At 40.9% G+C, this 26,447-nt stretch overlaps 1 protein-coding gene and 1 pseudogene across 6 annotated transcripts in view; both read right to left on the bottom strand.

Moving 5' to 3' along the window:
* PRDM5 (PR/SET domain 5) overlaps nt 1–26,447 on the bottom strand; it is a 274,545-nt gene that overhangs the window by 98,464 nt on the left and 149,634 nt on the right. The window lies entirely within an intron of this gene.
* LOC143665946 (trinucleotide repeat-containing gene 6A protein-like) lies at nt 6,131–26,382 on the bottom strand (annotated as a pseudogene).

The raw sequence follows: 26,447 nt of genomic DNA, 5'->3' as shown, positions 1-26,447 counted from the left end.
ACTCATGGATCATTCTCAAAGATAGACCATATGCTGGGTCACAAAGCAAGTCTCAACAAACTTAAAAAGATTGAAATCATACACAACACTTTCTCAGATCATAAAGGAATGAAGTTGGAAATCAATAATAGGCAGAGTGCCAGAAAATTCACAAATACATGGAGGCTGAACAACACACTCTTAAATAATCAGTGGGTCAAGGCAGAAATAACAAGAGAAATTAGTAAATATCTCGAGGCGAATGAAAATGAAAACACAACATATCAAAACCTATGGGACACAGCAAATGCAGTGCTAAGAGGGAAATTTATTGCCCTAAATGCCTATATCAGAAAAAAAGAAAGGGCAAAAATTCGGGAATTAACTGTCCGCTTGGAAGAACTGGAGAAAGAACAGCAAACTAACCCCAAAGCAAGCAAAAGGAAAGAAATAACAAAGATTAGAGAAGAAATAAATGAAATTGAGAACATGAGAACAATAGAGAAAATCAATAAGACCAGAAGTTGGTTCTATGAGAAAATCAACAAGATTGATGGGCCCTTAAGCAAGATTGACAAAAAGCAGAAGAGAGAGGACACAAATAAATAAGATCAGAAATGGAAGGGGAGACATAACCACTGACCTCACAGAAATAAAGGAGGTAATAACAGGATACTATGAACAACTTTATGCTAATAAATTCAACAATGTAGATGAAATAGACAAGTTCCTAGAAAGGCATGAACAACCAACTTTGACTCAAGAAGAAATAGATGACCTCAACAAACCAATCACAAGTAAAGAAATTGAATTAGTCATTCAAAAGCTTCCCAAAAAGAAAAGTCCAGGACCAGATGGCTTCACATGTGAATTCTATCAAACATTCCAGAAAGAATTAGTACCAACCCTGCTCAAACTCGTCAAAAAAACTGAAGTGGAGGGAAAGCTACCTAATTCATTCTATGAAGCCAACATCACCCTCATACCAAAACCAGGCAAAGATATTACAAAAAAAGAAAACTGCAGACCAACCTCTCTAATGAATATAGATGCAAAAATCCTCAACAAAATTCCAGCAAATCGAATCCAGCAACACATTAAAAGAATTATACATTATGACCAACTAGGATTCATCCCAGGTATGTAAGGATGGTTCAACATAAGAAAATCAATTAATGTAATACACCATATCAACAAATCAAAGCAGAAAAATCACATGATCATCTCAATTGATACAGAGAAGATATTTGACAAGATTCAACATCCTTTCCTGTTGAAAACACTTCAAAGGATAGGAATACAAGGGAACCTCCTTAAAATGATAGAGGGAATATATGAAAAACCCACAGCTAATATCATCCTCAATGGGGAAAAATTGAAAACATTCCCCCTAAGATCAGGAACAAGACAAGGATGTCCATTATCACCACTGTTATTCAACATCATGTTGGAGGTTCTAGCCAGAGCAATTAGACAAGAAAAAGAAATACAAGGCATCAAAATTGAAAAGGAAGAAGTAAAACTATCACTGTTTGCAGATGATATGATACTATACGTCAAAAACCCTGAAAAATCCACAGCAAAACTACTAGAGCTAATAAATGAATACAGCAAAGTAGCAGGTTACAAGATCAACATTCAAAAATCTGTAGTGTTTCTATACACTAGCAATGAACAGGCTGAGGGGGAAATCAAGAAACGAATTCCATTTACAATTGCAACCAAAAGAATAAAATACTTAGGAATAAATTTAACTAAAGACACAAAAGACCTATACAAAGAAAACTACAAAAAACTGTTAAAAGAAATCACAGAAGACCTAAATAGATGGAAGGGCATACCATGTTCATGGATTGGAAGACTAATATAGTTAAGATGTCAATTCTACCTAAATTGATTTATAGATTCAACGCAATACCAATCAAAATCCCAACAACTTATTTTTCAGAAATAGAAAAACCCATAAGCAAATTTATCTGGAAGGGCAGGGTGCCCCGAATTGCTAAAAGTATCTTGAGGAAAAAAAACAAAGCTGGAGGTCTCACGCTGCCTGACTTTAAGGCATATTATGACGCCACAGTGGTCAAAACAGCATGGTACTGGCATAAAGATACATATATCGACCAATGGAATCGAATAGAGTGCTCAGATATAGACCCTCTCATCTATGGACATTTGGTCTTTGATAAGGCATTCAAGCCAACTCATTTGGGACAGAACAGTCTCTTCAATAAATGGTGCCTAGAGAACTGGATATCCATATGCAAAAGAATGAAAGAGGACTCGTACCTTACACCCTATACAAAAGTTAACTCAAAATGGATCAGAGATCTAAACATTAAGTCTAAGATCATAAAACAGTTAGAGTAAAATATAGGGAGATATCTTACGAATCTTACAATTGGAGGCGGTTTTATGGACCTTAAGTCTAAAGCAAGAGCACTGAAGAAAGAAAGAAAGAAATGGGAGCTCCTCAAAATTAAACACTTTTGTGCATCAAAGAACTTCATCAAGAAAGTAGAAAGACAGCCTACACAATGGGAGACAATATTTGGAAATCACATATCAGATAAAGGTCTAGTATCCAGAATTTATAAAGAAAGTGTTCAACTCAACAACAAAAAGACAGCCAATCCAATTACAAAATGGGAAAAAGACTTGAACAGACACCTCTCAGAAGAGGAAATACAAATGGCCAAAAGGCACATGAAGAGATGCTCAATGTCCCTGGCCATTAGAGAAATGCATATCAAAACCACAATGAGATATCATCTCACACCCACCAGAATGGCCATTATCAACAAAACAGAAAATGACAAGTGCTGGAGAGGATGTGGAGAAAGAGGCACACTTATCCACTGTTGGTGGGAATGTCAAATGGTGCAACCACTTTTTGAGGCAGTTCCTCAAAAAGCTGAATATAGAATTGCCATATGACCCAGCAATACCACTGCTAGGTATCTACTCAGAGGACTTAAGCACAAAGACACAAACGGACATTTGCACACCAATGTTTATATCAGCATTATTTACAATTGCAAAGAGATGGAAACAGCCAAAATGTCCATCAACAGACGAGTGGCTAAACAAACTGTGGTATATACATACGATGGACTATTATGCAGCTTTAAGAAAGAATAAACTTATGAAGCATGTAATAACATGGATGGACCTAAAGAACATTATGCTGAGTGAGACTAGCCAAAAACTAAAGGACAAATACTGTATGGTCCCACTGATGTGAACCGACATCGGAGAATAAACTTGGAATATGTCATTGGTAACAGAGACCATCAGGAGATAGAAATAGGGTAAGATAATAATGGGTAATTGGAGCTGAAGGGATACAGACTGTGCAACAAGATTGGATACAAAAACTCAGAAATGGACAACACAATACTACCTAATTGTAATGTAATTATGTTAAAACACCGAATGAAGCTGCATCTGAGGTACAGCTTTTTTTTATTATTATTATGATTTATTTTTTTTTAATTTTTTTCTCTCTATTATCGTTTTATTTCTTTTTCTGTTGTCTTTCTATTTCTTTTTCTAAATCAATGCAAATGTACTAAGAAATGATGAATATGCATCTATGTGATGATATTAAGAATTACTGATTGCATATGTAGAATGGAATGATTTCTAAATGCTGTGTTAGTTAATTTTTTTTTAATTAATAAAAAAAAAACAAAACAGTAGCAGGTAAAAGCAAACTTTGGGCATACCAGACAAAGACTTTTAAAACCTATTATCAGTAAGCTCAAGAGGACAAAGGAAAACACAGAAAGAACTAAAAGATCTTGGGAAAACAATGAATGAACATTATGAAAATTAGAGCAACAATAAAGAGACCGAAATTGTAAAGGGAACCAAACAGAAATACTGGAGGTGAAGACCTACAATAACAGAAATGAAAATCCTCTAGAGGGTATCAGCAGTAGCTTGGGGCTGGAAGAAGAAATTATCAGCATTCTCAAAAACAAGCAATTGAAATGATTCTGAATGAGAAACACAATGAAAAAAAGAAAACATAGCCCACTGTACTAGAAGTTTTAAAGCATTAGGCAATAAAAAATGAAAAAAAAAATAAAAGCATCCAAATTGGGAAGGAAGAAGTAAACTTTCCTTTACTTTACTGCAAATAGCAGGTATAGGTAGAAAATCCTGAAAAATCTGCAATGTAGCTACTTGAATTAATAAATGAATTCAGCAAAGTGGTACACCAACCATGCAAAAATCAGTAGCGTTTCTATACACTAGTAATGTACAATCTGAAGAGAAAATTAAGAGAAAAATTACATTTACAATAGCAATGAAAAAAATCAAATACCTAGGAATAAATTTAACTAAGGAGTTAAAAGACTCAAACATGGAAAATTTTTTAAAAATTACATTGCTAAAAGAAATCAAAGACCTAAATAAATGGGAGAACATTTCATGCTCATGGATTACAAGATTAAATGTTGTTAAGATGTCAATTCTATCCAAATTGATTTTACTGATTCATCCCAGTAAAAATTCTAGCAGCACACTTTGCAGAAATGGAAAAGCCAATCATCGCACATATATAGAAGGGTAAGGGGACCTGAGTTGACAAAATCATCTGGCAAAAGAAGAGCGAAATGAGAAGACACAGACTTCCCATTTTAAAAATGTATTACAAAGCTGCAGTAATCAAAACAGCATGGTGCTGGATGGACACGGGCCAATGAAATAGAATTGAGAGTTCAGAAAAAGACCTCTCCTCTATGACCAACTGGTTTTTGATAAGGGTGCCAATTTAATTCAAAGGAAAAAGAATTGTTTCTTCAACAAATGATGTTGGGAGAACTGGACATTCATGAGCAAAAGATGAAGGTGGATCCTTACTTCACATTATATACAAAGTCAACTCAAGATGGATCCACGATCTATGAACCAAGACTAGAGAAAGCTCCTAGTGAAAACAGGGAAGCAACTTCAGGACCCTGTGCTAGGCACTGCTGTCTTAGAATTTACATCAAAATCACAAGCCACAAAAGAATAACCAGAGAGATGGTATCTCATCAAAATTAAAACTTCTGTACCTATTAAAAGACTGCATCATAAAAGAAAGAATGGGAGAAAATATTTGGAAGTCACACATCCAATAACAGTTTAAAATTCAGAATATGTAAATAAATCATGGAACTCAACAACAAAAAAGCAACCGATCCAAGTAAAAATGGGTAAAAGACTTGAGCAGACATTTTCCAAAGTAGATATACAAATGGACAAAAAAAGCAATGAAAAGAATCTTAACATTAGCCATTAGAGAAATGCAAATAAAAAATCATAAGATACCATTTCACACCCACTAGAATAGCTACTTTTGAAAGTTCTGGGGAGGCTGTGGTGAAATGCGGACACTCATTCGTTGTTGGTGAGAATGTAAAATGCTGTGGAAGACAGTGTGGGGGTTCCTCAGAAAGCTAAGTATAGAACTACCACAGGGCTTGGCAATCCTACTTCTAGGGCATAAACCAAAAAAATGTGAATGCAGGGACACGAACAGGTATCTGCTCACCAATGCTCACAGCAGCATTATTCAGAATTGCCAAAAGGTGGAATCAACCCAAATGTCCATCAGCTGACAAACAGCTAAACTAAATGTGATATATAGATACATAATACAGTATTTTTCAGCCATAAAGTGGAATGAAGTTCTGATATATGCGACAACACAGGTGAACCCTGAAGATACCATGTGGAATGAAATAATTCAGACATAAAAGGACAGATATTGCACGACCTCATTGATATGAAATAATGAGAATAAACAAATTTATAGAGTCAGAAACTAGAGTGTAGGCCACCAGGGACAGGTTGGTGGTATGGAATAAGGAGCTAATGCATAATTGGAAAATAGTTTTTGTTCACAGTGATGAAAAGTTTTGTAATGGATGGTGGTGATAGTAATGCTCATTGTGAACGTGTAATACCACTGAATCATATATATATATATATATATAAATACTTTTTAAAATTTATTTTATTTTTTAAATACCAAAAAACACAAAGCAAATGCAAAGATTCCTATTTTGATCATTCTGTTCTATATATATAATCAGTATGAATTATATATGATACTAGACTAAAAGTTTAAAAATGACTGTAGAACTGTACAGCACAGTGAATCCCAATGTAAACTATGGACTATCATTAATAAAATAATTATAATAATATTGTTTCATCAATTGTAACAAAGTTACCACAACAATGCCACATATTAATAATAGGGAAGAAAACTGTATTGGTGGGTATATGGGACTCTGTACTTTATGCTTGTTTTTTTCTGTAAACCTTTAACTATTCTATTAAAACAATCTTATAAATTATGATATGGTTATGCAAAAAAAACTTGATTTAAAGGTCAAGATAAACTGCAGATATTCAAATGTATTATCCACAGAAATTAAAATAATATGATAGAACAGGAGTAAAGAGGACAATAAAATAGAAAAATGGGTAGTCTTCATTCATTTCACAAAATATATGGACATTAGTATTGTATAATATGGTATTTCAAATTGCTGGAAGAACAAAGGAATTCTTAATAAATGGTTTTCAGCCAACTGTCAAGACATTAGGAAAAAATGTTGGGTGCTTTCCTCACTTCTCACAATAAATAAATTTCAGAACTATTCAGGTGTCATCTGTTTTCTAAGTAAAGAATAAAATCATAAATGCACTAGAAGAAAATAATGAACTCATTTTTTTTAAATCAGGAAAGTCTTTCTGAGCATAGCAGAAACCTAAATATTCAAATGAGAGAAATAATTTCAAAACTGTAAGGCAAAACCATTTAGTGACAAAGAAAAATATTTGCAACACAAAACAAAAGTTAAAAATTACACATATAGAGTTATGGCACATTAATTAAAATTATGAAAATTTCAAAGCAAATGGAAAAAAGGAGCCACCATTCACCCATCCCCACCACTGAACAGCACTCCTAAAAACTCACTGATCATTTTATTTCATGCCACTGTGTGCCAGCCATGTTTTATATGTGGGGGCAAGACTAGAGAACAATAAATACGAAGTCCTGCAATCATGGAGCTTTTATGTCAGTGGGAAGACACAGACAACACACAAAGTATAAAATATAGCTTCATATAAAACATGAACTCTCTTAGAAAGGGATAAGTTCTATGGAGAAAACTAATGCAGAGAAAGAGATGAGCAAATGTTACAGGAAAATGGACAGTAATTTTAAATAGGTGGTCCAGGAAATACAAGCTGAGAAGGTGACTTTTGAGAGGCCTGTGCAAGTAAGAGCACAAATGCAGGCACTGGGCATCCTAAGGTGACATCTGAGAGACCTGGTGTGAGTAAGAGACCAAGGACAGGTAAGTGGGCATCTAATAGGAAACCTCACCGCGGAGGCCGCTGTGCTTGGAGCCACATGAAGAGGTGGCGTTGGGGAGATGAGGGTCCAGAAATGGGCCAAGTGAGTTAAGAGCAGACTGCATAGGGTCTGGCTGGCCCTTGCAGGAATTCCGTCTTCTCCTCTGGGAGAGACATAAACCCTCAGAAGGGTTTGGAGGAGATGAGTGGCGTGATTTGCCTGACACGAACGGGATGCTACAGAGGCCATACTGGTGATCGGGTGTAGGAGGCTAAGAGGAAGAAGAGAACTCAGAGAAGCAATGGTGATAAAGCAAGAAAGAGAGGTCAAAGGCTTACCACAGGGCAGTGGCCACCGGGAAAAGAAATGCATTAGGATTCTGGATATATTATGAAAGTCACAGGTTTTATAGATGGGTATGGACATGGTTTAAAGGAGGAAGCAAACATGACTCCAAGATTAGTGACTGAGAAAATGGAAGGACAGATTAGCCAGGTAGGAAAGATCAGGTGAGAAAAAAAACTGGTTAAAAGATAAGGAGTTCATTTTGGACATATTCAAATGAGTAGCAAAAGGTATCTAGCAGACAGTTGAATATCTGAATCTTGATTACGGAGCATACAATTTGGAGATATCAGATTACAGGTGGTATTAATAAAACCATGAATACAATAAAATAAATGAAAACTTCAACCAAGATATTATTTATGGTCTATCAGATAAGCAAAAGTAAAGTAAATGGGCATTCAGTATTGACTTAGGGATAAGAACAGGCAATACCACACACAATAATTGGGAATACAGATTTTCTGGGTGGCAATATAGCTCTATGTACTAAAAATATGATTCAATTATACTGAGTAATGCATATTTAAACCTCCATAAGACATTTTGAGTGTCAAAAGTCAAATGCAAAACAGTATGCATAGAATTCTATTTATGCCATATACCTATATATATCGACATAAAGTAAGGCTTGGAAAGATATTCTATAAAACATTGAAGAGGGTTTTCACCTGAAAGTGAAGAGTGGTATCTGAGATCATTTTTACTTTCTTCTCTACACCTGTGTTTGCTGTTTGAGTTTTCTATAATGAATAGATAGCAGCATTATAAAAAGAAGAAAAATGGAATAGAGGGTTGTTTACTCTTACAATATATGCTTCCCAAAATGTTATATTTCACTTTAACTCATTCTTTCGCTTTCTCAGAATCTATGACAAGTCCTTGTGGAGATGATCTGGTAATTTGTTTATTAAAGAAACTGGACAGCACAACACCTTGTAGTTTGTTAACTAAACCCAAGCCACAACATCTTGATCTTGGTCTGAAGTCCTCAGTATAGTTTAAGTAGTAGCTAGTAATGTATATCCAGGTGGCTGATTATTTTGTCAAAAGGATTTATTTCCATCACTAGCATCTGGTTTGGGTTGCACTGATTCATAAAATTCTCAGCAGAGGACAAGTATTCATTTGCAGGAAGGCAAGGGGAGCCCATCTCATGTACGCGAGGTGGGCGTGAAATGCTGGCATGTCCACCACGTGGCCGAGGTCTGCCTCCAAGAAAGAAAGAAGCTGCTTTACAGGATTCCCATATACCACCCACCACCAATGCCTCGCCTTGGTGTGGAGCATTTGTTGCGATTATAGCAGCACATTTTTATAACTGTACTATTAATTGAAATCCGTGGTTTAATTCAGGACTCACTGTTCCTCTAGTGTAATTCAATGGGTTTAAAAAAAAATTGTTCTGTTCTATATACACAGATCATACTGAGACACATAATTCAGTAGGGTAGAGTTCAAAATGCTACACTACTGGTCGGGCCACGGTGGCTCAGCAGGCAAGAAAGCTTGCCTGCCATGCCAGAGGACCTGGGTTCGATTCCTGGTGCCTGCCCATGTAAAAAAAAAAAAAAAAAAAATGCTACGCTACTATCCCCACCATCCACAACCAAAGCATTTCCATCAACCCAAATAGGAACCTGCACACTTGAAGTCTTAACTTCCCACTCCCTGTCCCTGACCCAACCCCTAGTAGCCTTATTCTAGATTCTGACTCTAGGAGTCTGATTATTCTGTTGTTTCAAATCAGTGATCGCATACAATATCTGTCCTTTTGTATCTAGCTTATTTCATTCAACATGTATCTTCAAGGTTCATCTATGGTGTTGTATTGTATCAAGAATCCATTCCTTTAAATGGCGAATAAAATTCCATTGCACGTATATGCCATATTTTGTTTATCCATCCATTGCTTGATGGACATGCAGGTTGCTTCCATTTTTGGGCAATTGTAAATAATGCCTCTATGAACATCACCATGCAAATATCTGTTAAATCCCTGCTTTCAATTATTTTGGGTATACACCTCATAGTGGGAATGCCAGGTTGTATGGTAGTTCTAAATGTACTTTCTGAGGACCTGCCAAACTGTCTTACACTGCTGCTGGACCATTTTACATAGCCACCAGCAATGAATGAGTGTTCCTCTTTCTCTGCATCCTCTCTAACACTTATTTTCCATTTTTTTTAATAGCAGCCATTCTAATGGATGTAAAATGGTAACTCACTGTGGTTTGGACTTGCATTTCTCTGATGGCTAAGGATGTTGAACATCTTTTCAGGTGGTTTTTTTTTTTGCCAACTGAATATCTTCTTTGAAGAGATGTCTATTCACATCTATTTTTTAAAAGGGTTGTTTTATTGTTGTTATTGAGATGTAGGATTTCTTTATATATTAAACCCTTATTGGATATGTGGTTTCCAACTATTTTATCCCAGAGTAGACTGCCTTTTCAGTTTCTTGACAATTCTTTGAAATGCACACGTTTTCAGTTTTGAGGAGATCCCATTTGTCTATTTTTATCTTTCATTTCTTGTGCTTAAGATGTAGTCTAAAAACCACTACACAAGACCATGAGGATGCCTCCCTACAATTTCTTCTAGGAATCTTATGACCCTCTCTCTTCTGTTTAAGTCTTTGATCAATTTTGAGTTAATTTTTGTATAAGATGTGAGACAAGGGTATTCTTCTATTATTTTGCATTTGGATATCCAGTTTTCCCAGGACCATTTGCTAAAGAGACTCTTCTGTCCCAGTTGAGTGATCTTGGCCTCTTCTCAAATGTCAATTGGCCGTGAATGTGAGGGTCTATTCCTGAATTCTCAGTTTGAGTCCATTGGTCAGCATATCTGTCTTTATGCCAGTGCCATGCTGTTTGGACATAGTGGGCTTGTAACACGCTGTAAGGTCAGGAAGTGTAGGTCCTCTGAGTTTGTTCTTCTTTTTCAAGATGTTTTTGACTATTAGCGGCCCCTTACCCTTCCAAATAAACTTGTCAACTGGATATTCCATTTCTGGAAAGTAGGCTGTTGGGATGTTGATTGATCACATTGAATGGATCACATTGAATCTGTAAATCAATTTGGGTAGAATTGATATCTTAATAATATTTAGTCTTCTAATCCATGAACATAGAATGGTCTTCCATTTAGTTAGGTACTCTATGATTTCTTTGAGCAATGTTTTGTAGTTTTCTGTATCCATGTCCTTTGTATTCTTGGTTAAATTTATTCCTAAATATTTGATTCTTTTAGTTTTTATTGTAAATGGAATTTTTTCTTGATTTCCTCCTCAGATTGCTCATTAGACACACTACTAATTTTTGCATGTTGCTCTTACCTCCCATCACTTCACTGAACTTGTTTATTGCTCTGCTGGCTTTGCTGAAGACTTTTCAGGATTTTCTTATAAAGGATCGTGTCATCTGCAAATTGTGCAAGTTTTACTTCTTCCTTCCCAATTTGGATGTCTTTTATTTCTTTTTCTTGCCTAACTGCTCTAGCTAGAACTTTTAGCAAAATGTTAAATAACAGTATTGACAGCAGGCATTGTTTTCTTGTTCCAGATCTCAAAGGGAAAGCTTTCAGCCTTTCACCGTTAAGTACAATTTTTGCTGTGCACTTTTCAATTATACCTTTATCAGGTTGAGGAAGTTTCCTTTGATTCCTATCTTATTCTTATCAAAAAACAATGCTAGACATTTTCAAATGCCTGTTCTGCATCAACTGAGATGATCACATGGTTTTTTTCCTTCATTCTGTTAATGTGGTGTATTACATTAATTGATTTTCTTATGTTGAATCAACCTTGCTTATCAGGTATAAATCCCACTTGATCATTGTGTATAACTTTTTAATGTGCAGGTGAATTCAGTTTGCGGTATTTTGTTGAAGATCTTTGCATCTATATTCATAAGAGATACTGGTCTGGAGTTTTCATTTCATGTAGTAACTTTATCTGGCTTTCTAAGAAGGTGATGTTGGCCTTGTAGAATGAGTTTGGGAGTGCTCTCTTCTCTTCAATTTTTTTGGAGCAGCAGTATGTGGAGAAATGGAGTTAAGTCTTCTTGGAATGTTTGGTAGAATCCTTTGTGGAGCCAATTGGTCCTGGGGGTTTCTTTCTTGAGAGGTTTGTGATTACTGATTCAATGTCTTTACTGGTAACTGGTTTGTTGAGATCTTCTCTTTTTTCTCGCGACAATATAGGTAGTTTGTTTCCAAGACTTTCTCCATTTCATCTAGGTTATCTAATTTATTGGCATACAGTTGTCTGTACTATACTCTCGCAGTACTTTTTATTTCAGTGGGCTTGATTGTAATGTCTCCCTTTTCATTCTTATTTTTTATATTTATCCTCTCTCTTTTTTGCTTGTCAGTCTAGCTAAAGAATTGTCAATTTTATTGATCTTTTCTAAGAACCAACTGTTGATTTTATTTATTCTCTCTATTGTTTTCTCTTTCATTTATCTCTGCTCTAATCTTTATCATTTCCTTCCTTCTGCTAACTCTGGATTAGTCTCCTCCTTTTTCTAGTTCTCCAGTTTTTGAGGTAGAGCTCCAATTTGAAGACTTTTTTTCTTTTTAATGTAAGCATTTAGAACTATAAATTTCCCTGTCAACACTGCATTTGATAAATCCAATAAGTTTTGAAATATTGTAACTTCATTTTCATTTGTCTCAAGATATTTCCTAATTTCAGTTCTGATTTCTTCCTTACCCCACTAGCTGCTTAAGAGTATATTGCTTAATTTCCACATATTTATGAATTTCCCATTTCTTCCTTGGTTTTTTATTTCTAGCTGCATTCTGGTGTGGTTGGTGAATATCCATTGAATGACTTAAAATTTTTAATTTATTAGGCTTGTTCTGTGACCCAGCATACGGCACATTCTGGAGAATGATCTATATATACCTGAGAAGAACGTGTGTCCTGTGATGTTCCTTACTTCTCTGTTAGGTCTGGTTAGTTTAGAGCAGCATCGAGTCCTGCGCTTCCTTATCGAGCTGCTGACCATACGTTCTTTCCATTACTGAATGTCCTGTGCTAATGTCTCCTACTATTAATGTAGAACTACCCATTTCACTCTTCAAATAGTTCAATATTCACTTCATATATTTTAGGGCTCTGCTGTTAAGTGCATATATACTTATAATTGCTACAGCTCCCTGTTTAATATCCCCTTTATCAATATATAATAACCATCTTGGTTCCTTGTAACTGTTCTGACTTCAGGTTTTTATTTGATGTTAGTGTAGCCACCCCAGCTCTCTTTTCGTTACAACTTGCATGATATATTTTTCCATCTTTTCACTCTCAGCCTACATGTGTCTTTGACTTTAAGGTGAATCTCTTGCAGCCTGCATAGAGTTGGGTCATGTATTTTTATTCATTCTGCCAATCTCTGGCTTTTCACTGGAGAGATTCATCCATTTACATTTAGATTCACCACTGATAATACATACTTTCTTATGCCATTTTGCTATTTAGCCTTTGTAAGCCTTATACCTTTTTTGCCCCTCACTACTGTTAAAGCCTACTTTTATATTTATTTGCTTTCTTGTGCTGTACCATTTGGAATGTTTTCTCACTTCTATATGGACATTATTTTTCATCTGTTTTGCTTGTGGTTACCATGGGATTAAAATTTAACAGCATAAGTATATAACAATCATAGTCAGTTTGAGACCAACTTAACTTCAATAGCATGTACATATCCTTTTCCGATACCTCTCTATCCACCATGATTTTTGTACATGTTGCAATGTACTTACATCTTTGTACATTGTACTTTTCATGCATTTGCATTTTAGCACCTGTAGGGAGTAAGAAGTAGAGCTGTATATCAAACAATAATTCCGGCATTTTTAATTACCCAAATAGTTACCTTTACTGCAGGTCTTTATTTCTTTATGCTGCTCTGAACCACTGTCTAGTGTCCTTTCCTTTCAGTCTGAAGAACTCCCTTTAGCCCTGCTTATTGGGCAGGTCTAACAGTCTCAGAGTTTATCTAGGAATGTCTTAATCTTGCCCTCATTTTTGAAAGAGAGTCTCGCCAGATATAAAATTCATGGTTGGTAGCTGCTTTTTTTCTGCACTTAAAGTACTTTAACCCACTGCTCCTTGCCACCATGGTTTCTGATAAGAAACTAATATTCAGTGTAATTGAGACTCCTTTGTACATAACCCGTTGCTTTTCCCTTGCAGCTTCTCAGAACTCTCTCCTCATCATTTGCATTTCACAGTGTAACCAGTATATGATGAGGTATATTTATCTTCAACTTTTTCCTTCCTGGTACTCTCTGAGCTTCCTGGATGTGCATATTCATGTCTTAGTAAATGTTTGAGATGTCCTCTGTTACTGTTGCTTTGACTATCCTTCCTGTTCCTTTCTCTCTTCCTTCTCCTTCTGGCACTCCCATAATGCACATATTGCAATGTTTGATGGTTTCCCATAGCTGTCTTAGGCTAGTTTCACTTTTTATAATTTTTTACTTTTCCAACTCCTTAGCCTTACTCATTGCACATGTCTGGTCTTCAAGTTTACTGATTCTTTGTCTTTTGGGCAACCAAATAGATGGTTTATCATATCTAAAGAAATTTCATAACACAGACACAACCAAACTAGACATTTTACAATGACATTCTGTCTGTAAACAGTTAAAAGCCACTGAATTCTTTTGCAACACAGGGTACACAGTGAAGCAAGGCAATAAGATGATGTCAAATTCTGCACTGTTACAATTTTTACTCGTGTTTAGTCTCATTCCTTTGACAAAAAAAATGATATAACATCATTTTTGGTCCAAAAACAGTGTGTGGGGGGAAGAAATTTTTAAAATGGTGCATCTTGTCAGTTTTGCAGCAACACTAAAAATTTTTCTTTATACAATGAACAACTCTGTAAGCCCAATACCTTGGTTACAGTATGTGTCGTGACTGATTTCGTCTTTAAGACACAACAGGCAAACATTAACAGTCACAAGAGCAAAAACACACAGTCCCATCGGATGGGGTTACAAAAATGATTACCTACTGATTATGGGCAAACCAACATCACTCACTATTGAAATGCCAACATCTGAAAGCAGAATGTCAAACTCCAGCTTTAAGTGTTTTGCTTTGGTTTGCGGCAAAGAAAATTCTTTAAAATGTATCATAATACATAACATCAGTACTAAAAGTCGGGTGTTTTTCTTTTTTCTCCTATAAGAAACTACAAGAAGATTTTTATTTCGCTGGAAACTGGTCTTCCCTAGTCCCATGCTCTTCGACGTAGGACAGGAAGAGAAAAACAAAGCGACACGGCCAAATGCTGTTCCTTTCTCCTGGAGACTGAAAGCATCTTTTAAATCATCTCCATTTTTTTTTTTTTTTTGATCTTTTAAGATTTTTTTTTAAATGGTGGAAGAATAAACATTTTTTCTCAAAAAATAAACAAAAAAAATCTTTAAACAAGAATTTTTGACTGGGAACCTTCGAAACAAGGCAGAAGGCCGATTCACAGTGCAGCCCCGTGGTGGGTGGCAGGTGAGCTGCAGGTCACAGCTGTGGATGTGGATTTCCAAACTGCAGAGTGAAATTCTTTAGTTGTACAACATGAAAGAAACTTGTGCTATACTTTCTTTAATAATCATCAGCCAGTATCATAACTTGATCTTTGAAAGTCCACAGCCGGCGAACGTGAAGGCCCAGTACAGAGCGCCCCTTCTCAGGACACTCTAAGCAAGCCCTCAGGTGGAACAGCGCCCTCATCACTTACACGGCCAAGTAGACAGAGAGATCATCAGTCAATGCAAAGTTAAAAGCTCTTACATTATCAACCCCCAAAAGTGGCTTTGCACAAAAATTTTTAAATGGGGAAGAAGATGGGGGAAAATAATCCAAAGGCTAAAAATGACGAAAGCACACAAGCGAGCTCATTCTGTGCAGTCTGCCATGTACGGTGCTATCTGGGAGTACAACAGATATCTTTCCACAACATAATACTGGCCTGCTTGATTCAGGTATTCAAATGGATGTGCTTTGGGAAAAGCCAACTGGAAAACGCCCCCACGGGTGCCCCGGCTGAGGCAGCAAGCTGGCGTTGCACGCCTTCTTTCATGTCTTCATGAGTCCACATCCACGCTGTCACGTGGACTCTCCAATCCCATCCAGGAGGTCGACAGGGAGGAAAGCATTAACGGGGTGGGCTGCACATTCCAGGGGTCACTGCTGTGAAATAGTGCGGGGTCCCCCAGAGTAAAGTACCAGGAAGGTCTCCAGTTCGCTCCTGCCAGCCCAGCACCATCCTGTGATTGAGATCGGTCTGGCTGGAGAATGAATGGAAGACACGGCCAGCCAGGAGAAGGGGTCAGAGACACTTTGTGCAAGGAAACGACTGACCTCTTCGCGGGCAAGCTCAGCCGGAGCAGCAGTGCCCCCGGGGCACACGTGCACTGCGTCCTCTGGGCCTTTACCACCTCTTCTGTAGAATGGTAAGAGTCCAGAGAGTCTCCATGCAGGACTTCAGGTGGAATGTCACCAGTGGGCCACGCCACATGCACAGGACCTGCAGAGGTGGGTCTTCATCCTGAGGGGTAAGGCATTTCAGAAGAAGCCAGCCTGCTAGTCTTGCTGAGGTGCTCTCCCCGGTGGAACCTGGAGCACAACTGGCATCAGCATGTCCCCTTCCTCGACCTGCATGAAGGGGAACCATCCCACATGGATAAGGGTGGCTCTGATGGTCAGTCCTGGAGGCGGGGGGATGGAGCAGTGCTGCCTGCTGGTGAGCTCACGACCAGGGTCTGTAACTGAACCAGGAGACCATGTCAGTTTGGAATCACTGCTTCCAGCTGCAATGCTTTGTGCTTACATATACTGCTGGGGAGAACGCTGTAGCTGGAGGTGTTCAAGGACGAGGATGACCAGCTGTTCCTGTCCCTGAGGTGGCCAACTTCCTGCCCAGGATTAACTGCAAGACTGTTTATGACACTGCCAGGAGTGACATCAGGGTCAGTTTTGGGGTCAGTGTTTGGATAACCTTTCCACAGTTCACCAGGGCAAAGCTCTGGTGGCCAGTTAACACGGCTAGAGCCTTGAGGTGGTGTGGCCTGTGGCCAGCCATCTCCTGTGGACACAGAGGACTGGCTGATGAAGCACCGCTGTCCACAAGTCACAGGAACAAATGGGGAGTCCTCCAGTCTGATGTCCTTGAAATAGCACCATGTTTGCTGGAGTTTTGACCCAAGGATGTGCTCACAGAATGTTACCCGCTGGAAGCCACTGCGGCTTGTTAACGCTGTTCTTATTCATATTTACATTCAAGTGTGAATTTGAGCCTATCGGGAAGATGCTGGAAGCACTAATTGCTGATGGCCGTTTTATTGCAACTCGGGTAGAGTGTGGGAAATGACATTTCCATGGACAGATTTCAAGGCTGGCAGAAGAAGCCGGCTGCTGAGACAGCGGGTCCGCGGCTTCGCCGGCAGGTCTGCACCAAGCAGACAAGGCTGGCACGCCTCTGGCGGCTGCATGTCCCGGTGGCCTTGTGCTGCTCTCAGGGGGCTTCTCTGGCTCTGCAGCCCTTGCTGCTGTGCTAGTCTCATTCTAACTGGGAAATCTGAGAAAGCGGGTTGAGTTAGGATAGCTGGATCGGCACGGCCGCCTACTGAGGGCCAGAGGGCGGGTTCAGGCCATCGTTGTTTGGAGCATACTCCAGCGAAGGAAGTGGAACCGAGGGGAGAGCAACGGAGGAGACACTGGGGCCTGGGGACTGCGCCGAGATGAGCTGGGAGGCTGTGCTGGAGGCTGTGTCAATGCTCGGTGTCCCACAGCTGGGCATTACCTATACAACGGCTGGTCCTCCTGCCCACAGGACGGATCGCTGGGCAGTGTGGCACTGAGCATTGATGCCAGAACCACCACGCCCCTCAGGCCTTCCAGGGAAGTCCACTCCTCCCAGCCAGGCACCACAGTTGCTGAACTCTGAGTGCTGGGACTTAACCCTCCATTTGAGGAAGACCATAAAGTGCCTCAAGCATTCATTTTCCTGCTGCTACTTTCTGATGTGCTTTCAGGAGCCTCCAGAGACCTGGCATGTGCTTATGGTGGCTCCAAGGAAAGGCCACCGTCTCCCACTCCCTCTCGGCCCACATTATTTCTGCTGCCACCACCCAGATGGACTGGGGGCCCACAACCAGTGCCCTTGCTAAGGCCATCTTTTTCAGCCTCTGAGCTCCCGAGGGAAGCCGTACTAGTGACGTTTCTCTCATTTCAGAACTGAGGCAGGATCAGCACCCACACCTTCTGAGACCAACTCTGCTTCCCTACTAGCAACCGAGGGCCATGCTTCCTTTTCCGACTCGCTTACGACAGCCTTCCTACAGTGCGGCTGGAGTCATTGAGAAGACACGATTCCGGTGTGGAATCTTCACAAGGGGCCCTGGAGTACTGCAGTGTATAACTACCATGTCTAGTGTCCAGTAGCTGCCAAAGCGCAGCATGTGGTCACCAGCACGGCTCCAGAGTTGGACAGACCTTGACGTGATTCCGGGTTCTGCTACCCACCACCTGGCTGGTTTTCCTGTCCTGCACCTCTCTGTTATTTTGTGGCTGTGATCTGTGGGAGCACTACTTTCCAACTGGCTGCCCATATCCCAGGTTTGCTGCTGTCACAGGGAAATGCCAACTGCTCTGTAGGAGCTGTTTCTGGGAGCAGACCTGTGCTGGCATTTCACAAGGACACAGAGGCAAGTCTGCGTGGTGGCCATTGCTGCTAGCCGTGGCTCACTTGGCATGAGGTTCAGCGCCTGCTGCTGCGGGATACGGTTACGGGAGCTGGCAGGCTGAGGCTGCCTTACGCTGGGTCCTGGCACTTTGACATTTTGTTCAGTAGCCTTCCTTTCAGCAACTTCCTTCTTTTTCTTTTTCTTTTCTTCCATCAACTATTCTTCTTTTTGCACTAAATCCCTGCTTAAATTCTTTCTATATCTATGTAGCTTTCTATATATGTAGCTTTAGGTTCCAATTCTCTCTCGTGTGTAACGTGCATGAGCGAGTGGGGAAAAGCAAGGCCCGGGAACCTCAACCCTCTGAAGCACCTCGGGGGGTGGTCCGAGCCCCGCACCATCTCCACTTCTTCAGAAAGTTCACTGATTCTTCCTTCTGCCAGCCCCGATCTGGTCTTGAAACCCTCCCTGGCATTTTTCCTTTCAGTTACTGTGGTCTTCAACTCTAGTTGTTCTGTTTGGTTTCTTTTTAAAATTTCCTTCTCTTTGTTTAGACTCTCCTATTGCTCATGCATTGTTTTCCTGATGTCCTTTAGCTCTTTCTCTGTACTTTCCTTCATTTCCCCGAACATTTTTAAGACCATTTTTTAAAGGCTTTGTTCAGTATGCCACATTCTCTCTTCATTGGTAATTCTTGCACCTTTACCCTCTTCCTTTAGGTGGACCATCATTTCCTGTTTTTTGTTTGTCTTGTACTTTTTTCTGCACACTTTACATTCTACCATGCGAAAACATGAACTTTCAAGTTTCCCCATGAGCTGTGTGTGTCTTGGTTTTGTTGCCAACCGTGATAAGACAGAGGTTTCCTTGAGCTTCAGCCCTCCTGTCAGGAAGGTCTGCTCAAGGCAAGTGCCATATGCGGGGTCTCCCTTCTCTCCAGGCCTCTGTCGGTCCTGGGGGTTTCCTTGTTAGTTTTTTGGGAGTCCCCTGCCTACAGGGGTCTGGCTGTCCCTCCTGTTTCCCAGGAGACGGATCTCCCTCTCCCAGGTATTTGGAACCTGCAGGCCGGGTCCCAGACCATCGCCTCTGTGGTTTCTCATATGGCTTTGGTTGTCTCAGGTGCTTTCTCCTGGGTGGAAGGTTCTGGGAAGAGGGTCACTCCAGGGAGGACTTGCCCAGGTCAGTCTATCCCTGTAAAACCGGGGCCAGGGGCCCATGAAGGGGGTACAGACTGACTCCGTTTGCCTTGGGAGATTGGGAAGGTGCTGCGCTCTCCTGGCCCGCCCAGCGATGCAGCCCTTAGGGAACTATGCCCACAGTCTTGAGTAAACAACGTACCTTTAAAGCCCCACTGTCCCTGCCCCTGCCCAGGGAGGCTGAAAGAACAGCTGCCCTCAGAGTCTAGCCCCAGCGATCCAAATTCACTCGTCAAAATCTGTGGTCAGCACTGGCCGTGCTCACCGTTGTTCTTGGGGCAGAGGGTTTTCCTGACCCTGTCTGTCACCAGCAACCTGGCAGGGACTGGCCCCAGGTCGCGGCCACGAGAGTGGGAAGGGCCCCAGCGGCCCGCACGGACTGCAGCTCACAGCTCTTGCCGCAGTTGGTCCTTGCTTCTTCTCTGGGTGCCGTGCAGGGTTCTCCGCCCTCCGGAGTTTCAAAATAGCTGTTCCAGGCAGTTGCTGCCCATTTAATAGTTGTAGAAAGACTAGGTCCTGAATCGTCGAACTGTGCCATTTTCCCTGGAAGTCTCTCCAAGAAAATACGCTCTATATGCACCAGGTGGAACGGTGCTTTCCACAGATGTCGTACAAGAAACCTTCAGTATTTCATCTCTAGAGGCGCCCAACTTAGTGATTTCATAGTTGCCGGATTCTCGACCCACAGAGCACTCAGGTTAAACACTCTGACCCCGGGACAACACGGCACTAGGACTGCCCAAGCGTGCTGGGCGCCACCATTCCCCTGCGCGCCACCCTCCCCCGCGTGCCACCCTCCCCTCGGCGCCACCCTCTCCCGGGCAGGACCCTCCCCCGGGCACCACCCTCCCCCGAGCGCCACCCTCTCCCGGGCGCCTCCAGTGGCAGCTGAGTCCACCTGCGACTGCAGATGTGGCTAGTGCTAAGAAAACGGGTGGCTCTATTGACAGCACCTAATAAAATGTCTCAGACGCGGCAGAAGATTTTGGCACGAATTTTGGACGTAATTACCGAATTGCCACGTTTTCAGCCACACAGATCAAATTCTAATTTCATGAGCGCAGAACAAAAATGTGAGAAGGGCAATTCGCAATTAAATAGGACACGCCTGCCATCAGGTGCGCATGCCAGGCGTGGAGACGCTTTCCCGGAGATGCTGCTTCCTGCTCGGGTTATGCGCACAACAAGGACACGATCATAAAACCCAGTGGGAAAAAGCCAAGTAAAATTAATGTGGAGAAAATATTTCAGAGGTATTCTTGTCAGAACTATTCTTCTACGAAAGCCCTTGTCATTGGAGTTTCACGTTTCTGCATCGTAGGACACACTGTCCATCGGGCCACGTGGTAAACCACAAGTCTGGGAAAGTAGCAGTGTAGATTCCCACTTGCGGAGCTTTCCCTTCTGCAATGCTGCTAAGAAAGGGTATCTCCGACCACTAGGAAGAGACTTCCGGCACATCCTGGCTGTCAAGGCTAAGTCCGTGACCTCCGGGCTGCTGATGGCCATTGATTTAAAAGTCCTGCCTCTTTCCAACAGTCACCAGAAGGTGCAGCCAGGTCTCCAGCCACTCAGCGCGGATGTCCACCCTCTCCCCCAGGGACCCTCGGGGTCTCTGGCAATTGTGGTCAGTCCCCCCACAGAATTGTCCAGATGACAGACCCTGTCGCTTCCTTTACAAAGACGCAGTTTCCACACTCATCACAGTAATTGTCAATTGTCTTTTCTGCACAAAATAGGCATTCTAATTTTAATAGTTCAGATGTAACAACTCAGTGATTATACTCGCTGCTGCAGTGGTGACTTGTTTGCTAGGCAGCATAGCTTAAGAAACTTTAACATTTTCATTGAACTTCATGCACCGTCCAAACAGCAGCTCCCTACCGTATTAAACAAGCAAATGACAGTGGAGCACCTTCAGCCTATTAAATAACAGTCTCTAAAAATGAATGCCAATTCTTTGAGAGGAAATAATTCTCTATATAATAAGAAACCCTAGAATTTTAACAGGTTACTGATATTCTGTGACTATTGGGTCAGAATAGGGAGGGAAGGAGGAAAATGCCTTTTATTTTTAAACCACCAAATCATCTGAAGTGTCAGCACCAACAGAAGACATATAAGAAATGAATCGTCAAAAAATTCTCACGAAAATACAACTTGATCTATTACTCCAGATGATACAAGTATGAACCAAGCGAAACGATCCAAGAGCATGGAGTAAGTTTCTAATTTTAAATATAAAACATAGTGAGAGATTATGTTCAAAGTCTATTTCTTTTGAAAATACTGCACTTTAGCATATTTTAATTAGAACACAGGACTCTTATTTGTATATTTCTAATTTTCATTGGTTTGGGCTTTGGGATTTTATAGTAGGACACAAATTACAATGTAATAGAAAACAACATCTCATTTTCAAAATGCATTGATTTTCTACTTAATTTACCTCAACATTCCAAAATTATATTACCTTTTCACGAAGACTGTTGACATCATTTAAAATCCATTAGCCCATGTACTGAGAATTCTCACTCCTGTGCTTCCTGCACCCACATTTAATGCCCTCATCTGTAAGGCTGGAGGAGCCCCAGAACCTAGTATTGAAGATTCTCGTCCCCTTGTCTCTGGGAAGCCCCTCGTCATGCCTTTTGGCTACTACTAACCCATCTAATGGGTTTGTTTCCAATCCTTTTTTACTTACTCTTCTCACAGATACTGTGGGCTAGGAAATGAGCCGGGAAAGCCGGCTGGAAGCTCAGGGAGAGAAAAAGCAAAAGTGATGAGGGAGAAGGGTCTGTGTTATGACTGAGAAATACGAAGTATCTGAAATACACTGGTAGGGGAGGGTCAGCATAGTGAGTTCAGAAGAAAAATAGCTGTGTGGTTTTTCCCTGTTTTCTCTGCAAGGAAAGAATAAGAACAACACATTTCTGAACCAACTGGCTCACAAGAGCAGAGCATGGGCTCAGATGAGAAATCTCTGTGAAAAGAGGCTGATTTGTTAATCTATGATACTAATCCCAGGAAGAGTAAAAGGAAGCAATTGTAAAAAGTCTGCTTTACCATGGCTGAGAGATTTCAAATGGAGGCAAGAGGTCATTCTGGAGGTTATTCTTAGGCAATATATACTTATCCTTTTTTAGTTTTTAGTGGATTAGAATAGCTAGAAGGAAATACCTGAAAAGGTCTAACTGTGCTCCAGTAGCCTTGATGCTTGAAGATGACTGTGTATCTACACAGCTTTTATGGTGTGACCGTGTGATTGTGAAAACCTTGTGGCTGACACTCCCTTATCTGGTATACTGACAGATTAGTAAAATAATAAAGACAAAAAATACATAAATAATAGGGGGGATAAGGGGTGTGAGATATTTTGGGCATTCTCTTACATTTTTATTTTTATTTTTACATGTATTTTTTGTTTTTTGGAATAATGAAAATGTTCAAGAACTGGCCGTGGTGATGAATGCACAGCAGGACACTGTGAGAGAATGACTGTGCCCTCTGAACGATGATGATATGATATGTTAATATATGTCAACAAAATTGCACTTTTAAAAAAGCCTGCTTATCAACATCAATCTGCCCAAAACATAACCTAAGAGGATTTTGAAAAAGAAAAACTTCAAAGGAGGTCTTGCCTGACAGATACTAGAAACTCTGACCCAGATGACTGAAACAGTACGAGACCGCGACAGAAAGGGGGGTTAACAGGAGCAACGGGTTCAGAGACGGACTTACAGGACTCGATACGACAGCGCAGACTCTGCAGAGAGGCAGCATCGCATCCCACACCTCTTGAAGCCCGGCAAGGACTGAAGTGCTGATGAGGACGTACTGGAGACTTGAGCAACCTCAGAGCGCGCACGTCGTGCACGGAGGTCGAGACACTGGGACGCTCCGAGGAGCAGCGCTGTCACGGGTGACACGGGACGTGGTCGTGGGACCTAGGCTGAGAAGCCTGGTGGGCTTTCACAGCAGGACTGCAAGCGACGCTATAAAAGGGGACGCTCCAGCTGCATTTCCTCAAGGCCTCCAGCGTTTCAAGGCTGGCAGGGTCTGTGCAGTGCTAGGAAAATGGCCCCTGTGTTTGCACAGACGCTGGAATCTCCCCGAGCCCTGTCTATTACTTGGTCATGACCCCTGCGGCCGTGCGTCCACCGACAGGCGTGCGTCCACGATAGGCGCGCGGGCGTGCGTCCACCGACAGGCACGCGGGCATGCGTCCACGACAGGCGCGCGGGCGTGCGTCCACTGACAGGCGCGCATCCACCGACAGGCGCGCGTCCACCGACAGGCGTGCGTCCACGACAGGCACGCGGGCATGCCTCCACCGACAGGCGCGCGGCCGTGCGTCCACAAAAGGCAAGCGGAGGCAGCGCCAGGGCCTGGGTCTCCCCCCACTGCAGACTTCCCCCTGCACAAAAGGAGGAAGCAGCAGCGGCTTCTCTGAATTTGCTCTGCATTAACCTTGGCAGGGAACGAAAGGGCGGACGCAGCCCAGTGGACCAGTTTCTACCTGCTGTGGCTCTGACAGGTGTGCATAAGTGTGATTTAAAGACTCAAAGTAGGGATCCAGATAAGCTTCATTTCAGCCGTTTCCTAAAACATAACTACAAATGAGGGAAAATAATTGTCATAAATGACAAGAGAAAAGAAATAATTTTGACCTACTGAGCTACATAATTGGCAAGATATGAAATGAGTAATGAGTTATAGGGAAAGAAATCGATTTCTCTTAGAAATTTCACTATATAGTGTCACAGGCACAGTGAAAGTTAATAATCCTTTCTTCTAGCAAATCTAAATGTTTAAAAGAAAGAACAGACCTAAAAATAAGCCACACACGAATGATAATAATAATGTATAGGTTACATAATAAAAACAACAGAAGCATATTAATGTATTGATAATAGGAATCCTTGAGTACACTACATGATGAAGATCACAGATTACTAGTGGGTATTTTTCTGCTTTTCTTAGCCTATCCTTATTTTTAGGTTCCATAACTAGTCATTAATGAATAATGATGGAAGAAAAACTTCACGATTACCTGAAGAATATTTCAGGTATTTCTACTTAACCATAGCAAACACATGCTAGGATTAAAACCCAGTGAGAAGCATATTTGTCTACAGCAGGAGGACTGAATGTGCTCTCAGCTTTGGAGAGAAACAAGCATCGCTGTTTCAATCCTTCCCAAGACATCATCATTACTTTCACATGATTTATGACTGAAAGTATGAGAGATGGTGCAAAGATCCTACGCCAAATTCCCACATGGCACACAACATAAGCCACACTGGGAAAAGTCATAAATGTGGACAGATTCAATTTCATCAAAGAAAAGAGCAAGAATTCCAGAGACAGAGCAGGAAACTGGCCAGATAAATGTTTACAGTCACATAATTCCAAAGCAGCAGCAGTGAATGTAGTTCCGCCCCGAACACATAAAGCTTGAGCTGGAACTAAAGGCAGTCACCAAGAAATCAGGGAGAGGTGACTGGAGGTACTATCAATAACCCTGTTTATGCTTTGGCAAACCTGTCAGTTTTTTCTTTTCAGACTAAAGTTAACACTGATAGAATAATTTAATAATTATTTCAAAAGAGATAAATATGTTTTTAATATCCCAGTAAATATTGAAATAATTATAACTCCAGTGGAATATTTAGATGAAAAGATAAGTAATTATTTTTATTTTGAAAGAGATTATGTACATGTTACTTAAGGACATGTCAAAATAGAGCAACCAAACTCAATACATAAGTATTTTTCATATCACAGATATGTTTTCACATACATTTCTAAAATATTGAATATCTTTGGATTGGACAAAACTTATGAATTCAATAAAAACATTAGTTATTTCTATACAAAGTAGATAAGATAAAATTAATATGCTCTGAAAAAAAATTAAATAAAGGTTAAAGTGTCAGAAATGAAAACAAAATCAACAGAGGAAACTAAAAGATTATAACCTGAAAGTAGACCTACTAGAAAGGACGATGGGGACGGTGAGAAGGTTTGTGCAAAAAGAACACACACGTTGAGTGGTTTTATGTATGGTTAAGGCTGAGGTCAGGATATAGAGAAGCATTTTTCAGGGATGGGAAATCTACTCCTAATATTAGAGTACCAGAGTGGTACACCAGAGCTGTGCTTTGAGATGGTTTGTCCAGTAGGGAGAGCTGCAGTAAGTAGCAAGAAGACTAATCAGAAATGTGTTAAAATGATTCAAGTGAGAAATAATTAAGATATTCGATGGCAAAGGAAGGAATGATTGTGAAAACAAAGAGCAAATGTAGAAGGTAAAGTCTTCGTGATTCGGCATCTAATTTTTAAAACAGGACTAAGACTGAAGAAAGAGACTGGGGTAATTTTAGGCTTTTGCCATCCATGGAAATAGGAAACTCCAAAAGAAAAGTTACAGGGGGCAAAGAGGATGAAAATGATGTTTAGGTGCATCCTAAATATGTCAAGAGAGATGCCGAGTTGTGCATCAAGTAAGTACTTACACAGGTCGTCTGGGGCTTAGGGTCAAGGAAAGTGGACCACGTGGCGCTCGTCCGTGGAGGCCAGAGGTAGGGGCCACGGGCATAGCAGGCACGTCTCAGCAGAGAGAACACGGAAGAGGGCGCTTCCAGGACACTCGGGTGAGGCCGGGGCTGGGAGAGTGGGGGCGGGAGGGTGGGGGGCTGGTGGGGGGAGTGTTCCTAAAACCTGGGCAGAGCTAGGGAAGTATGCTGCAGGGACACTGAGCATGAAGAGAAGGTCCATTGGTCACACTTTACAGAGCAGGAAGAGGACAAAGATTGAGCAATTAGCACAGCGCCAAATCCCAC

Source organism: Tamandua tetradactyla, chromosome 22 (genome assembly GCF_023851605.1).
Source record: "Tamandua tetradactyla isolate mTamTet1 chromosome 22, mTamTet1.pri, whole genome shotgun sequence".
Lineage (NCBI taxonomy): Eukaryota > Metazoa > Chordata > Mammalia > Pilosa > Myrmecophagidae > Tamandua > Tamandua tetradactyla.
The sequence above is the reverse complement of the archived record's forward strand: the minus strand, read 5'-3'. Positions and strand labels throughout refer to the sequence as shown.